This window comes from Coturnix japonica, chromosome 6, assembly GCF_054131305.1.
Source record: "Coturnix japonica strain WE chromosome 6, WE-NBRP24, whole genome shotgun sequence".
Lineage (NCBI taxonomy): Eukaryota > Metazoa > Chordata > Aves > Galliformes > Phasianidae > Coturnix > Coturnix japonica.
This window is the reverse complement of record NC_140668.1, coordinates 28,727,000-28,742,295: the sequence shown is the minus strand read 5'-3', so window position 1 is coordinate 28,742,295 and position 15,296 is coordinate 28,727,000. Positions and strand designations below refer to the sequence as shown.

At 37.7% G+C, this 15,296-nt stretch overlaps 1 long non-coding RNA gene across 5 annotated transcripts in view; it reads left to right on the top strand.

The window, feature by feature from the left end:
* The window catches only part of LOC107319238 (uncharacterized), a 66,215-nt gene that overhangs the window by 19,406 nt on the left and 31,513 nt on the right, over window positions 1–15,296 (top strand). For 2 of the 5 annotated variants that reach the window (XR_014947498.1, XR_014947500.1), the window contains 2 exons: window positions 2,264–2,368; window positions 2,739–2,843. This is a non-coding gene — a long non-coding RNA (uncharacterized LOC107319238). Of the gene's footprint in view, window positions 1–12; window positions 630–2,263; window positions 2,369–2,738; window positions 2,844–15,296 lie in introns of those variants that run through there. The other 3 variants (XR_014947499.1, XR_014947501.1, XR_014947502.1) reach the window with 3 other exon arrangements.

Sequence of the window (15,296 nt, the reverse complement as noted above, 5' to 3'; positions counted from 1 at the left end):
ACAACGGCATCTGCGGCGTCACGGCCCCCGCGTTCCACACGGGCTCGGGCAGAATGGCTCGCCATGCGCCAAGAAAGGAGAACGCCAACAGCCGGAGCTCGCCCCGCAGCTCCCGGTACCGCCCGCACCGCCGCCTGTTCCCCTCGCTGCCCTTGCATAACGCGGCCCAGGCCGGCCCCGGTCCAACTGCGTATGTAACTTCAACAGAAGGAAATCATGTAATTGTGAGTGTGCTTACATACGCAGTGCTGGATTGGTTATCTGCTGAAGCTATTCAGCGGTTTGCCAGAGGAGAGCCACTGTTTATTTTACTTTCAGTTATATATATATATATTTGCGTCTACAAGTTTTTTATTCTTTTTTGAGCAACCAAAGCTCGTTTAATTTGTTACCCAGTTGGTTCTCTCTATCCTACTCACTCCTCTTGGCGACCAGAAAGCCCTTCTTTGTGTAACATTCCCATGTTGAATCTGCCAGTATCTTAGTTCAGAGATGGTTAGGATTACTTTGAAGAAGCTGCCTTCGAAGTCCAGCACCGCAGAGATGCTGCAAGATACGCATCAAACCTGCTATTGAAGAATCTTCCCAACTGTAAACAGCACCGATTATTTATTGCCAAAGAACAACAGGTACAGAAGCAAAACTTCCTCACGCACACTTCCTCACTGCCCAGTTGTGTCTTAACTTCGTAGTGGCTGCTCAGCCTTCTCTCCTTAAGTATTCATGAGGAAGTGTGCACGTGGCAATGACTGCCAACCTGTAGTGGGGTTGTCTTCCTGAATACTTAAGAAAATACATTCTGATTAAGCATTATTATTTTATTGTAGAAGGATGTGTTATTGAAGCAAATATTGATACAGTCTCACAATCCTATATCGAATCAGTGCATAAATATAAGCATTTCCCTTTCACAGAGTACAAACTTGTTCCTTGAGCAGTGAAACTGGACTTTTCCTTACCTCCTTCTTCACCACAGCATCCTCTCACTTTGCTCTTGGCAACCTCAGCTCTGAAATGTGCCCAGCTCACTGGAACAGACCCCGTAGCAACACCATGTAGGCCCCATCTCAATAGGAAATCAGGGTAAAAACACTTCAAAGGTCACATAAGCCACCTTCCTGCTCCAAGGTAGAATCATCTGTGCCTTCATTATTTCTGACCAGTGTTTTTCTAAACAGATCATAAGGAGACTCCTACTGTTGAAATGTTAAACCTTGCCTTCTAAAACCTATTCTAGTGCTTATCTGTCTTGAGCATTACACTGTTTCTTAACATGTATAACCTAAGTGTCCCATTATAGATTTAGTGCGTTCTTAAAATGCTTCATTGAACATACAGGCAGTTTTCCCCCTTCCATTCCTGAAGATGTGAAGTGATATTTAAGTTATAAGCTCTCTAGATGACCGTGTATTAGCAACACATGGTAGCATTCTCTTGAGACTGAGAAATATGATTGCCAATGGGTGCTGAACTGGATACTCAGATTTTGTGGCTGGATCTGGTTTCTCGGGCAGAAGTTCTGCTTCTGAGCATTCATAGTAACACTTGATCCTGGCAGCTGAGTGCCTAAGTCCTAAGCAAAGCGCCCACAAATAAACCCTTATCTAAGTTTGTGTGTACTATCACTGAAGCCAGCAAAAATACACATGCTTAAGTGACTTTTCTTTTTGCAGCTTCTTAGAGTTTCTAAACATAAAGAAGAACAATCTTTTACACAGTTTTAAATATCCTATTTTGAGTACTTTCTTTGGAATGAAATGAGAACATTTAGCCCTTAAGGAGAATGAACACACAGGTCCATCAAAATACAATTATTTTGAGACTTGTGTCAGAGAAGTATCCAAAGGTAACAGCGTGCGCTGATTACAAATCAGTGATTACATAAATTATAAAAGGAGATCTAAGATAATCATTCATAAAAGTAATAAATATAGTATAATTTCATGAGAAATATGCTATTATTCACCTGGAAAATATTTACAAAAATAGAAGAAAAAATATTTTTATCTTTTTTTTCTGACCAACTAATATCTTCCTCATATGCATTAGCACAATGAATGCATTGTAGGGATTTCTATTGTCCATAATTTCCTAGTATCACAGAAAGGAAAATGACAAACCTTCATGTTTTGTCTCAGACATTCAGGAGGCTCCTAAAGGCGGTATTATTGATTAAGATGGAAGATCCGTTACTTAAATAAATAGTAAATAAAATAATAAAGTATTTGCTTACCTATTTCCATTTGCATTCTTCATTTCACAGGCTGCAAAAAATCTGTATTCCCAACCAGTTTGTCTATGGACTTTCTGATGGCAAGGAAGCAGAAGAATAGCAGAACTACTGAGATCAGTTCCATTGCCCAAAAAAGTAAGATTGTTTTTCTAAACACTGATACCTGTTTTGTATGTTTGGATCATGCATTTTGTATAGTGGCAACATTCTGAACTGACAGAAATCCGCAAGAAAACAATTTGGGGATACACTTAAGACTTTTGTATGTATTATTAAAACCTGATTTGTAAGAAAGCACACATTCTATGAAGTATGTATGGTATCCTACTCCTAACCTGCAAAGTTTCATACATACATATATACACGTATACATACATACTCCTAACCTGCAAAGTTTCATACATACATATCTGTACAGACACACACAGTATTGCTGAGTCCTGTAACAGCACCGATGGGTACTTAACATGACATAAAGCCCTTTTTTCCTTCTTTTTCCTGCAAGGCTGTCTCTGAGGTCTGTGGCATTTGACAGACTCCCTCAAATTTGATTTCAGCAGAGAAAGGGAACAAGCAAAACCTTCCAAAGTAGAAAATGAAGTTTTAGAAGGTAAATAAATAGAATCCTAAACTTAGTATTTTCAATAATAAATATTTCATTTTAGAAGTGATGTTATGGTAGACTGGTTGGATTTGACAGTCCTGATGTACCAGCTGACTTCATTGGATATCCTCATAGAAAATGCATGTTATAGTCCATTATTAATTGCTGTGCTGCTATGTACTAAGTCTTCAAATATTTAAAAGACAATCTGAAAAAATACCAGGGACTTTCTGTCCTTGATAATAATTGACTGGTTCGCTGATGCCAGTTGTTTCTTTAGAAAAACATTCTTTTTTGTTTGTTTGTGCAATGGGCACAGCATTAGGGAGACAACTAAAATTTAAACAGGGAAAAAAAGTTAAGTGCTTTTTAAGAAGTTTTTCTTGAGGAGAAAAGGTGCCTCATTACTCTTTAAGTAATATACACACATTGAAATATACTACAGAGGTATTCTCAGGACTGTAGAATTCAGAACTGATCTACTCACTCTTCAGAAGCACTGTATGGTTGGTATAAGACATATCTTTTACCACAGCTTCATTCTGATAATAGCCAGCAGCTTGACAATTTGTAGATATCCTAGTAGAAAACATGAAATTAATTAGCACATATTTCTTCTGTATGTAGTATTTATTTAGAAAATGTGTTTTTAAAAGTCTATCAACCAATTGTAGGCTATCTAGCAACTCCGATGTGTCACAGAGTTCCCCAGAAATATTTGTGATCATGATATCTCTAGACAATTATTACCTTGCTGTTTTAGAAGGGAAGCAGGTGGCTGTCTGCCAACATGGCTGCAGTAATTCATCTAAATTCTGTTTTAGAACAACAGGCTCTGATTTGCAAGACAAAAGTAGCAGCAGGTTGGGCCAACACAAGCACTGTCCACCTGAGAACCAGTATCCAAAGAGAAACTTAAGACCATTAGGTTCATTTCTAAGAGTCCATAAGTAGTCGTTAGACAGAACACAATGCCAGTCTGCACCGGCCTGTTTTACATTACAGCTGCTTAACTGAATTTAAAAATCCTTTAAAACCAATTAAAATCTCCTGAATTACCCAGTTCTTACATATTTAAATATGCAGTCTTCATCTGACTCCTCCTGAGTAAAGAATGAAAGGTATAATTATTTAACATTGAAAATGGTTTAATGTCATAGAATTTTTGTAGACGTGTAGCACACAGAACTGCACAGAAATAATTTCTTATCTGTTCAGTGGTTCAATAGGAAAATTACAAAATGAAGTGATTTTAAAATAACATGAAACATACATAACAACATTTTGGAATTTAGATGTCCTTAATAAGGTTAAGCACAGCATGAAGGCATTGGTAAGGTTTTTGGGAGGTTGTGTCTGGGAGGAACAAATTCATCTCATACCATGATCTGAAGAACAATGTAACTGGGATACATTAGTAGGTATGCGATTAGAAACAATACACAAAAGAAGTCATCTACTAAAAAACGATTTAAAAGCAAATCTGCAGATGTCAGGGACTATTACTGGATCTGAATCAGTTTGATGCAACATATGCAGATAATCAAGCACTGGCTAGAGCTTAAGTGTTATATAAAATGTTCTGATCCAAACTCAACAAAACAAATGGTATATGCAAACATCTTTAGCTAGCACATGATTTAGTTTTGCAGGAGGTACTCAGTCCCGTGCCAAGCTTCATGATAGGTAGTTCCCATGTAAATTTTGATATATTTTGTTGCATTACATTGTTATTCACAGTTCATTAGAGCCTTTCTGCAATGCTTCTATTGAGAGCAGACTTGTGTAGGACTTAGGTGCGTCTTTGGCATAAGCTTGTTTATCCGAGAAATGGTTTCCTTGAACATAGTGGAGCAAAAAGAAGAGTGGCATCACTTTGCTCGCTTCCACATTCTTGTTCTGCTTTTGTCAAATAAGTCTGACAGAAGCTCATGGCTGCTCTTCAAGTTTTCTGATAAGAAAACACTCTTAATCCCCATTTCTATACTTGGACAAATCTCCCGAGGCACATGATTAACACCTTGCTCAGATCCTGCCACGTTTACCACCTCCTACTGTTCTAGCTCTCACAACACGCATGAATGTTTCATTGTTCCTGTTCAGCCCTTACTTACTGACCGTACCCAAGCCCATGACTGAGCACAGTCACAAACATTTGTCAGAATAAGAGTATTATGAGAACACCTCCAAAGAAAATGGTCATACTTCCACCCTTCCGCCCTACCTCTCCCTCCCCATCTTCCTCTAACCATACAAATAGGGACAAAAAGTCTCCTGTTTTTCATTTTCTGCATGAATCAGTCAGAATGAGAGCACTACTGTGGGCAGGCTTGGACAAAAAAGCAAGGTTTGGATTCAGCTTTAAATGAAGGCAGATTAGGGAGGTTTGGTTTTCCTCCATAGCATTTTTTCAGCAGACTTGGGGTGGTCAACAAGGCATAAATGCTGCAAGAACATACATTACAGTAACAGTCTGCTTTATTCCCATTCCTATTCGTGTTTAAAATGTATTTAGAGTCATTATCGTTCTCAAGAATGTAATGTCACCGGAAATACATCAGCAAGTCATGCACTGGCTAAATATAACACCTTACATCAGGTTCTGGAAGCAGTACAAAGTCGGGATATTTAGTATGAGGTATCCTTTGTCATGCAGCATTCCTTTTCATTTTGCTGGGAGTTTAGTCTGAGCAGACACCACAGAGCATAGTGAGGGTTATAAAACTGGGGGGGCTCACCAAAGAAGCTGTCAGCCACAACAAAATCTGATTATGGGCTTTTATCCCTGACACTTCTGATTTACCAGAGAGAGAAAATTACAAAAGACAACATTCTGTTTTTCACACCTGAGTACAGATAATGCTTGAGGCATTATAATGTTCTTTGATATGTGTGCCTATTTTATATTGCAAATGTAATTTTTCTTGCTACTGTGATATCATTTACCATCATTGCGCCCTTTGCTTTTAGCTCTTCCCCCTTCTGCCAGTACCACACAGAGAGGATTTTAAGTCACAGCCTTCATTTTACTCACTGAGCTCACTAAAATAGTGTTATCTGTGGTCTCAGAGGAAAAAAAAAAAAAGAATGAAAGGAAAAAAACAACGAAAACCAAACAAGCAAATAAAAAACAACCCAGCCTGGTTTACAATGGGGTATTTCAAAGACTACAAATGACAAAAACAGGTTAGCCATCCTAATAAGTATGCTGACACTGAACGTACATATTGGCACTGTAATTTTCTCTACTTATTTATGTTTACTGTTTTCCTTATTTTTTTTTTCCTACTGTTGTGTGGAGAGAACATCCCTGATTAGAGTGCAATACATTTTTCTTATTGATTAGCCTTCATTCATTAAAGATTAAGCGCACACACAAAAGTCAGCCCAAAGTTATGCATCAGCTCCTAGATAGCTAAAAATACATCCTAACTTGTTTTATTTTATGCATTTGCTTAAAATGAAAAGCTCTTGGGAAGATCATACATTCACAGAGCTGCCTGAGAGAATTTATAGCTTGTCAGCTGCATAAAGATATCATCTTCCAAAGTATTTTTGGGTGACATGGTAACAACATTCAATAAGATGTTAAACAGAAATCTTGTGCTAACTCTGCCTGTATTCACTTGTGATACTGCTTAGAAGTTTATTTCTCTTGAAAGAAAATAAGTACAGCATTTGAACACAGTGGAATACACTTTCTTTGTAATAATTCTGGAGCAAATCCTGCCCTGCTAGCCCTGTGGGAATAAGAAGAAGCATTGCACAGTGCATCCATTGCCACATGTACCCTGCAAGCTAGGGCTGAATTCCAAGAGGCACACCCCAGGGAAGCACTTCAAGACATTGTAAAATACTGTATGCCTGCACAGCCTTACGTACAGTATTAAGAAAGCCTACAATATCAGCTTCTTCTTGAAATAATATGCAGTTGAAAGCACATAATGTAAAGCTGAGACTGTTGCAGGCCTCTCTCTAGCTATACTTCTGCAATCCATTCTCCCTTAAAAAAGGAAGCTTGAGGAGAAATGGAAGAAGAAATAGTCTGCAATAGTTTCATCAAACATGTCTGTCCCTTTAAACTGTGTAATAAAATAAAACTGTAGACAATTTCCTCAACCAATAAATTTCATCTGTGAGCTTCCAATACACAACCCCTGTAAACTACAGCAGGAAGCCCTGGGATGTGACCTGTCCTGGTAACTCAACAAAGCAGCATCTTCCCCAGCTGCACATCAAAGCAGCAGGAAAACTGAGTTTTAGAAAGGAATTTGAATTCATATGGAAAATCCAACTAATTAACTTTATCAAAACTCTCATCAGTGACTGTAGAGTTCCTATAGAGCTGCATCCAAAGTAATTTTTGTTTACTGAGAAGAATATTTTTACTGTACTCACCGATACAGGAAATAACTCAATTTCAGCTACTGTGTCTGCTACCTCTCCTCATTTCCAATTTCATTTTGACTATTTTTTGTCTTTTTGCAATGACTACTCCATCAGCCTCAACTTAGAGAATTGTGCACTGTGTTCTTCAGAGTGGCAGATCTTCTTTTTTCTTTTTAGCTAGAAAGACCATTAAGAAACTGCTTAAACCAAGGACTGCTTGAACCTTTTCCTCTTTAACTGCTACTTACAATAAGCCTCTCCTTTTCTCTCAATATTATTGTTGCCTTCTGGATTGCTGCCTAACAGTCAGACATTAAAAAAAGCAAAAGGGTATCTGGCATTGCTACCGAGGAGAAAGTACCCCCTGGGAATGAGAACAGGGCTGCTGCATCTGCTGAATTCTAATGGAAATGAATTTAATTTAGTTAGAAGATAGGCACTGGGGCTTTTTAGTGCCAGAGGCCTTCTATAGTGCGTACATGTTTATAATAAATCCTCAAAAACTATTTTAAATTTCATTCATCTTCGTAGGTTTCTGATTTTGTATATTTGTTATAACTTGGTCTTTACTGAAGCCGTACTACAGTCCTTTAAAAATGTACTTCTTTTTCAGTGTGGCTCATTGAGCACAACCTGGCAGCACTTTGAGAAACTGGGTGGCAGAGGTAGAAACCTGATTTTGTTGATAGTGCTAAATACATTGTCTGAAGAGCCTAAGCTTGCAAGTGTCAAACCTGTAACAATATTTAAGATACTATATCGAAAACCTCCTTAGCCCAGAGAAGATGATAAAATGACTTTCTCATTTCCTAGAACAGAGATAAGTCTCTAAAAAGTTCAATACAAATTAAGCATGGATTTTACAGGATGCAGCCTCTCATGCTGATGGAGGAGGAAAAAGCAAGCAAAAAGTGATTCTCACCCCTAAAATTCTTGGCGTGAGCAAAGCACTCTTCTAACCCATTCACAGTTTATTATTGTCTTACTTTGAGTTTTGAACTGCAGTTGCAATGACTCTGAAATGCGTTGTGATGTGGCTTAAAAATGCTAAAAAAAAAAAAAAGAAAGCAGTATACAACTAAGAGTCAGAAACCCTCAGAAATGCTTATTTCTTTGTCTTTCAGATCAGTTGCCATATGCTGTTTTTGTTGTTTTTTTGTATGTATATGTGTTACAGAAGAAATTAGCTCAGACCAAGCACTGTTACAGGGAAAACATCTTTCTTTTGGATATTGGACAGACATTGTTTCTTATATCAAAAGGATTATGTTAACTACAACAAATTCTGAATAATGTAGACATTACAGTTTGTTACTAATCTATGGAGATTCATTTAGGCCGGACTAATCTGGGAACACCTTTTCTAATACATCCCCTTTGCACATACAGTACCTATCTTCCACGTTCCCAAGTGAAGAACCATGACACTAGAATGCTGCTGGACTACTACTTACCCTTTTGATGTCACATCTGAGACAACACAGGGAAAAGCAGCAAAGTTGCCTATAAGCAAGTCCCATGACCAAGGTGTAGATACACAACTCAGATGCAAGTTGCTCAATTTCTGTGATATAAGATTGAATTTAAATCTTTGACTTCTACAAATTGCAATAGAGCACTTCTTCAGACTACAAGACGCTAAGGTATATTAGGCAAAACACATCAATTGGATTTTCAGAGATCTTGCTCGTACTTTCCTAATCTTATTTGATCATAGATCCCTTTACATAGCCTTCATAGCATCAAGACCTGTTTCATATCAGGCTAAGTTGCACAGGTAATTATTTTATTAAATGTACCCATGTCTGTAATTCATAATCATATGCCAGGGTTTCGGTACGTTAGTTTATGAATGAACATACAATTGGAAGGAGATTTCCTGCCCCATAGAGCTTATTATATAAAATGGGAGAGAGAATGGGAAACACGGTCGAAAGAAATTGGCAAGACCATAAAAGCCAGCAATATAGGAAGTACTTATAGTATACTGACATCCTGATATTTGTCCTGATTTGTAGTGTGGGGAAAATAAGTTTACTGGGATTTAAAGAAAACAGTTTCACAGATGTGCAAAAGCTATTTTGAAGCATGAAAAATCAAAATAGAAAAATGGGATTTAATCATTGAGTACCAGAGGTATCATTAAACCCATTCACAGCCTTTCATTTGAGGAGGAGGATGGCTTGTTTGTTTGATGCAATAAGCAAAACTGCACCATCTCAGAAATAGATGGTATTTCCAAAGTCATTGTCTAGAAAAAAAAAAAACCAAAAACACAACTTTTTATCAAGATAGACAGTAGAGAAGAGTACCAGAATAGGTTTGTTTACTGTGAGGAACATATGATGTTAAAAAAAACTTCTTTTTCCCCTGCCTGACATACCAAACTGTTAAGAAGTGAGCTATAGTTTTGACAGTCAGCCCTCACAATGTGGTTTTGGAAGGCATTTTGCATTCACCAGCTACAAGTTTAAACAGAAGAATCTCCTGGCATCACCACTGACTTACACACAGATTCATTTATACACACTCCATTTTTCACGAGGTGCCCACATCAGCCATATAATATTACTTCTCAGAGAAGCCTTGTTGTTTTTTCTTCACTGTTTTTTTGTTTTGTTTGTTTGTTTGTTTAGTAAGACAAGGCTTCTACCATTTCCTTTTTGCTATTTCATGTCCCAAGGCATTGTAGAGCAGCTCCTGCCTTTCATTGTGTTCCTCTGCTGGCTGAAGAGAGTAGTTTTCATGCTTAGTGTGTATAAGACCATCTATAGGAGATATTTGTTTTATCCAGAAGATCTCTCTGGTCTGTAAAAAAGTCAAGGCTATTTCTTTGGTTACATCTCTGCATTAGGTCTTCTCTGCTTACTGAAAGTCTAGGATAAATTTAATCTTCTAAAGAAGTAGATCTTTGTATGCTTATGTGTCTGCATGAACAGTTACGTTTAACTTATGCAGGACTGATTCCAGCTTATAAAAGACCTCAGAAATCCCACAATATTAGGATTGTGTGTAGCAGAAAATAGTTGCATCCCATTTGTGCTATGGGAACACAGCCTTTCAATATCTCAATAGCAGACACGCAGAAATATTTCAGAGCCAAGCATGAATCACTGAGCTGTAGCTAAGAGAATCTCTTGGGCAAACTCATACATTGCTTTTAAGAACTGCAGGTCTTTCTGTCATTCTGATGATGGTGCAGTGGTGAACAAAAAGCTCAGCATGGTACTTTCAGTTCTGTGGAGAGAGTGGAAACTGCTGTCATAATTCTCCTGTAAATATATGCTAACATTCTGAGCTACAATTCATAGATAATCTCCCATAGGCTTCGGTAGTTGGTGCAGAAGAGCTGAAATCATTAAGCTTTTAAAAAACAAAAACATAAACTGTTTTTATCAGTAGTTTTAGGTATTAATCCCATCTGATCTCCATCAATACTAACGTAATTGGTCAGGTAGCAGATCTCCGAGAAGCTCCCCAGGTACTTGCTGATAATTCTCAGGAAAATCTCTAGTTTTCTACATTTCTCTACTGAAACAGAAGCAAAAGAATTGCTGGAAATCTTTCACAGTTTCAGAATTTCTAACAAGCACGGTGTTAGAATCTCTGTGGCTTTAGTGATTTGAGCCTAACGAGCAGACTAATTGCTCCAGTCCTTGAGTCTCTCAGCTGGAAAGAGATTGCTACCTGTAATTTAATTTATTAACTGCGCACATACCTTTAATTCTCTGTAGGAATTAAATAAGGGGTAAGAAGTGGAATAACATCTCTTAAAGCCACACATTTAAGAGGCTATAAATTAACTTCCTAAGTTACTGCATAATGCATCATCATATTTTCCTTCTCTTATCTTCTGGACTGCTTAAAAAGCTGGCTAGATAAAAGAGCAACAAAGAACTTGGGAAGAAACAGTAAGGACCACTTGACACATAACTGGATTTATGCAGCAGGAAATTGAAATTGTTTTCACATCCTCATTTTTACCTTACTAATCTTTTTATAGAGCTTTTACTGGCAACTTCCTGTTTGGAAAAGAGTACACAAGAGTCTACATGGTGAGAAAGAATCTTCTAAGCTTGATTGAGATGTTGTGTGGGGGACAATATATGCTCCTCTATATGATAAGACTTCATATTGTTGCAGATATGTGTTAGTTTCATCACTTAAGAAATGGAGAACAGCAGTAGAATCTGCACCTCTTGCCCTAAGCATAATTCAAAAAGGAAAATAAATAACCTTTTTAAAAACACAACTGAAGAACTCACAAATGATGAAATAACAAGATTCTGGACTTCATATAACCTGAATATGGTATCCTTTCCAGAGACCATAATCTAATTTCACCCACAGCAAGATCTGAAATAATTTCATTACTAGAGGGGTAAAATATACTGCACATCTGTAAATTAATCATGAGAGATGGAGGGAATGTTTTCACATGGCTCACACAGGAATATGGGGTTATGATAAATGTAATCACTTCCCACTATTGAATAGTGCTCTCCAGTTTAACATATCTGGCTGCACAGCACTTACAGCCCCTACAAGAACAGCTCACAATACAAATTAGTAATTTCTTGGGTAACGGCTCAGTGATGTTACAAAGAACATGTCTGTCACACTATCAAATTCCTCCCCTGCACAACAGCCATAATGTAAGCCTTCAAATGTAAGTCAGCGCTTAAGCATCAAGAAACAAAAGGGAGCGTGCAGTCGGTATCTATCAAGATGAGGATTTTTTTTAGAACATTACCTCTCTTGTTACTGTCTTATTTTTAGCTCTCTGTATTGATTTGTTACAGTGTTCATCCTCCTCACTGTGTCACCAGTCTAGTCACACAGTGATCATGCTCATATTATGTAATTAAGGTATCACTCCTTCTGCACTTAACATATTTGTGGTTTTACTAGATTTATTCTCAATGTGAAAAGCGTAATTACAAAACAAACAAAAAACAACACGCCACCACCAAAACAAATGCATTAATATAAAATGCTTCTTCTGAAAACATACTCAATATATTCAGTTCATATAACCTGCAGACACCTGTATGATGTAACACATACAGGATAGAAATAATAGAACTATGAAAATAGCTGACATGTTTTACATACTGCACATCTGCAGCCCATTGCAGATATCTGAAGGCCTAGGATTTGCTTAGATTTATTTTTCAGGGATTCTAGGAAGTCTTATGTGAACCTCCAAGTACTGTGAGAACACCTTTAATTTATTCTGCAATGCATGCACTGACTGCACTCCAACTGCTGCTAGATGTTTTCCACCATTCTTTTCCTACTGGCATTACACTCCCCTTTACAGAAGCTGAACTTTGCACATGGCAGCTTGCAAACTTCTCTTGACCCATGCAAGAGGCCAGAAGAACTGCAAGCATAGTCTACTTTAATTTCTTTACAGTCAGCTTGTGAAAAAGGTCACTATGCAGAGCATGGGTGTGTCAAAGTCCATTGACACAGATAGCAACATTACGTAGGCGCTCAGGGCTGAAGCTTGTGCAGGAAGCTGTAATTCCAGGTTATGTGTAACCTCTCTCTGATACATAATAGAAGTTGCTATGATTGGCTTGATTGGTCCTAAGAAATGAACTGGTTAAAAGATAGGGGAACTTACCTACTTTTGTTATCTACTTTGCTTTCAAGAGCAACATCATGCAATAAAAGAGATACTTAGAACACCAGGATAAGCCTTGGGGCCATGACCCCATTGCCCATGCTGCTCTCTGTTTTAATTTTGGTTCTCACCCAAGTCTCAACAAAAGCTCTCTCCACCCCCTTACTGTCTAGTCTGACCCCGCAGTGTGTATACATTTTGCCTTTAGAATCTTACTGATTTTATTCAAACTCTTTCACTGGCATACGTTCCAAGGAATATCATTAAAGTTTAAAAGAAAAATTAAAAGATGCTAATATAAATAAGTAGTATATGTAAATAAATTTTTATAACTTTGCACAGAGTAAGACCATACTGTTATTAACTTGTGTAATAGAACACATTTATTGAATGTATATATACATAATTTTGACAAGGTATCTAGAATTAATCTTTCTATTCTAGAATATGCAGAAATAAAAACTTAAGTGAAGTTTCCCCAGACATGTTTTGTTCAGTTTGATAGACTTGCCTGTATTTCTCATTTGGAGAACAGCAGAATATACCATGCTCTTTCTAGTGTACACGTTTATTAACATTTCCTCTTGAACTGCCCTGCTCAGAAGGGAGTTTCCCAAAGGAAGGCCTTCCAAATAGTTCCCCATGTCAACTTGTGACCCTGAAGCAAGCTAGCTGACATGCCAGTGTCCTCCAAGGGTGACATATCTATTCCCCTGATACATGAGCACCTTGAACCCAATGTTATGTCCTCTGAATTGCAGGGATGAATTCACCAAGACGCAATACTGCTGATTTAGTAGGATTACATAGTGTTGTGGAACTCGGTAACATTTTCATCTCTATTTTGAAAGCATACCACAGAAAAGTAAGAAAACCCTAGATTGCCTGAGTAGATCAGTTTCTATTTTTCCCCTCTGCTACTTCTCTGACAGATATTAGCCTTACAAACAGAAACTACAGCATACTAGGTAGATACTACATCTATGGAAAGTGCCATCCTGCTGTTTCTTGCGTTCATTTTTAATGCTATACTATCTTTATCAGTAGATCTTCTGAATGCCTGTTACTTTCTGACAATTTTTTTTCCTGTTTCCACCACCATACTAACTACATTTTAAAACAGCAACAATTAGCCTCCCAACTACTCGGTTTCTATTTAAAGGTGTTACCCTAACATAATTTTAAAAAGTATTTTTGAGTTGAGAATTCTTCTCCTGGAACGTAGCAGGGATACTTAACATCTCTATTCATTTTTCCAGTGCTTTTAAACACAGGACAGCTGTATGTTCTTTTTTTCCCCCAGGTGATCATCCAGGAACGTTCAAACATTTTATACGTTGTTTCCAATAAAAATATTACAGTGATTTGCCAGTTCTTCAGAAGTCTTTCCACATGCAGTGTTGGCCAGGTCTGACCCTTTGCCCGAGCATTACAGTGTCAGCCAACCATTTGATTTCTCCCATATTATTTGTCCAATTTCTATTATTTCTTTGTGTGTATAGAGAAGAAAGGAGAAGACAAGGAAGTGTGATCCACAGTTGGTGCATCTGGAGTCTCCCCTTTTTAGGAGCAATTATAAGAACAACACAGCTTTTTAAGATGAAAAACACTGCCTTATTCTTATGGCAAAAGCATCACCAAATGCAACAGCTTTTTGCTCAGGCACAGTGAAAGAGAACAGTTCAGGTCTAACACCCAGCTTAAAGCAGGTCCAAGTAGATTTAGTGGAACAGGGCTTTTGTCCTGAGCAGTTCACTAAGGACAGAGATACCATGACTTCTCTGGGCATCTGTTCTAGTGTCTAATCAATCTCACAGTGAAATCCTTTTTCTTCATATCTACTCAAAGTTTCCTGTACTGCATTTGTTGTTTTTCTTCCCAGCACCGTGTACTCCTGGTATGAATCTGTACTTTTCTATATATTCCTTTTAAACAGTTTGGAGAACAATAATGCTTCCCCCTTCTTTTCTTCGCGTTCAGCAAACCCAGTTCTTGATCTCTCTTCATTTACCTTGCACTTCAGCATTCCTGGCTATCTTGTTGGCCTTTTGCTGAAGTTAATCTAGTATATCAATGCCTTTCTCATACTGGAGTCATTAAAAGGTTTCTATCACTCATGTACCAGTCAGATATACCTCAATTAAATGGCTGTGAAAGGTTTGAAGTTCAACCACAAGTAACAGTAGAGGTTATTATTATTTTTACAAGTGGATCATAAAGTGTCATATTTCTGCATTTTATGTCTTCAGTTTTGCACAAAGCTTTTACACACCACAATATACATTATTTAATTTGTAACCATGCAAGAAGCTGTCAAACTTCTGCTTTCTGAAATCCTTCTGCTGGAATTAGGAACTGGAAACTAGGACACTTGCTGCGTAAGCCTTACCATCTCTCACAATAAAAAGAAATATTAACGAGGACATCAGGACTTTGAA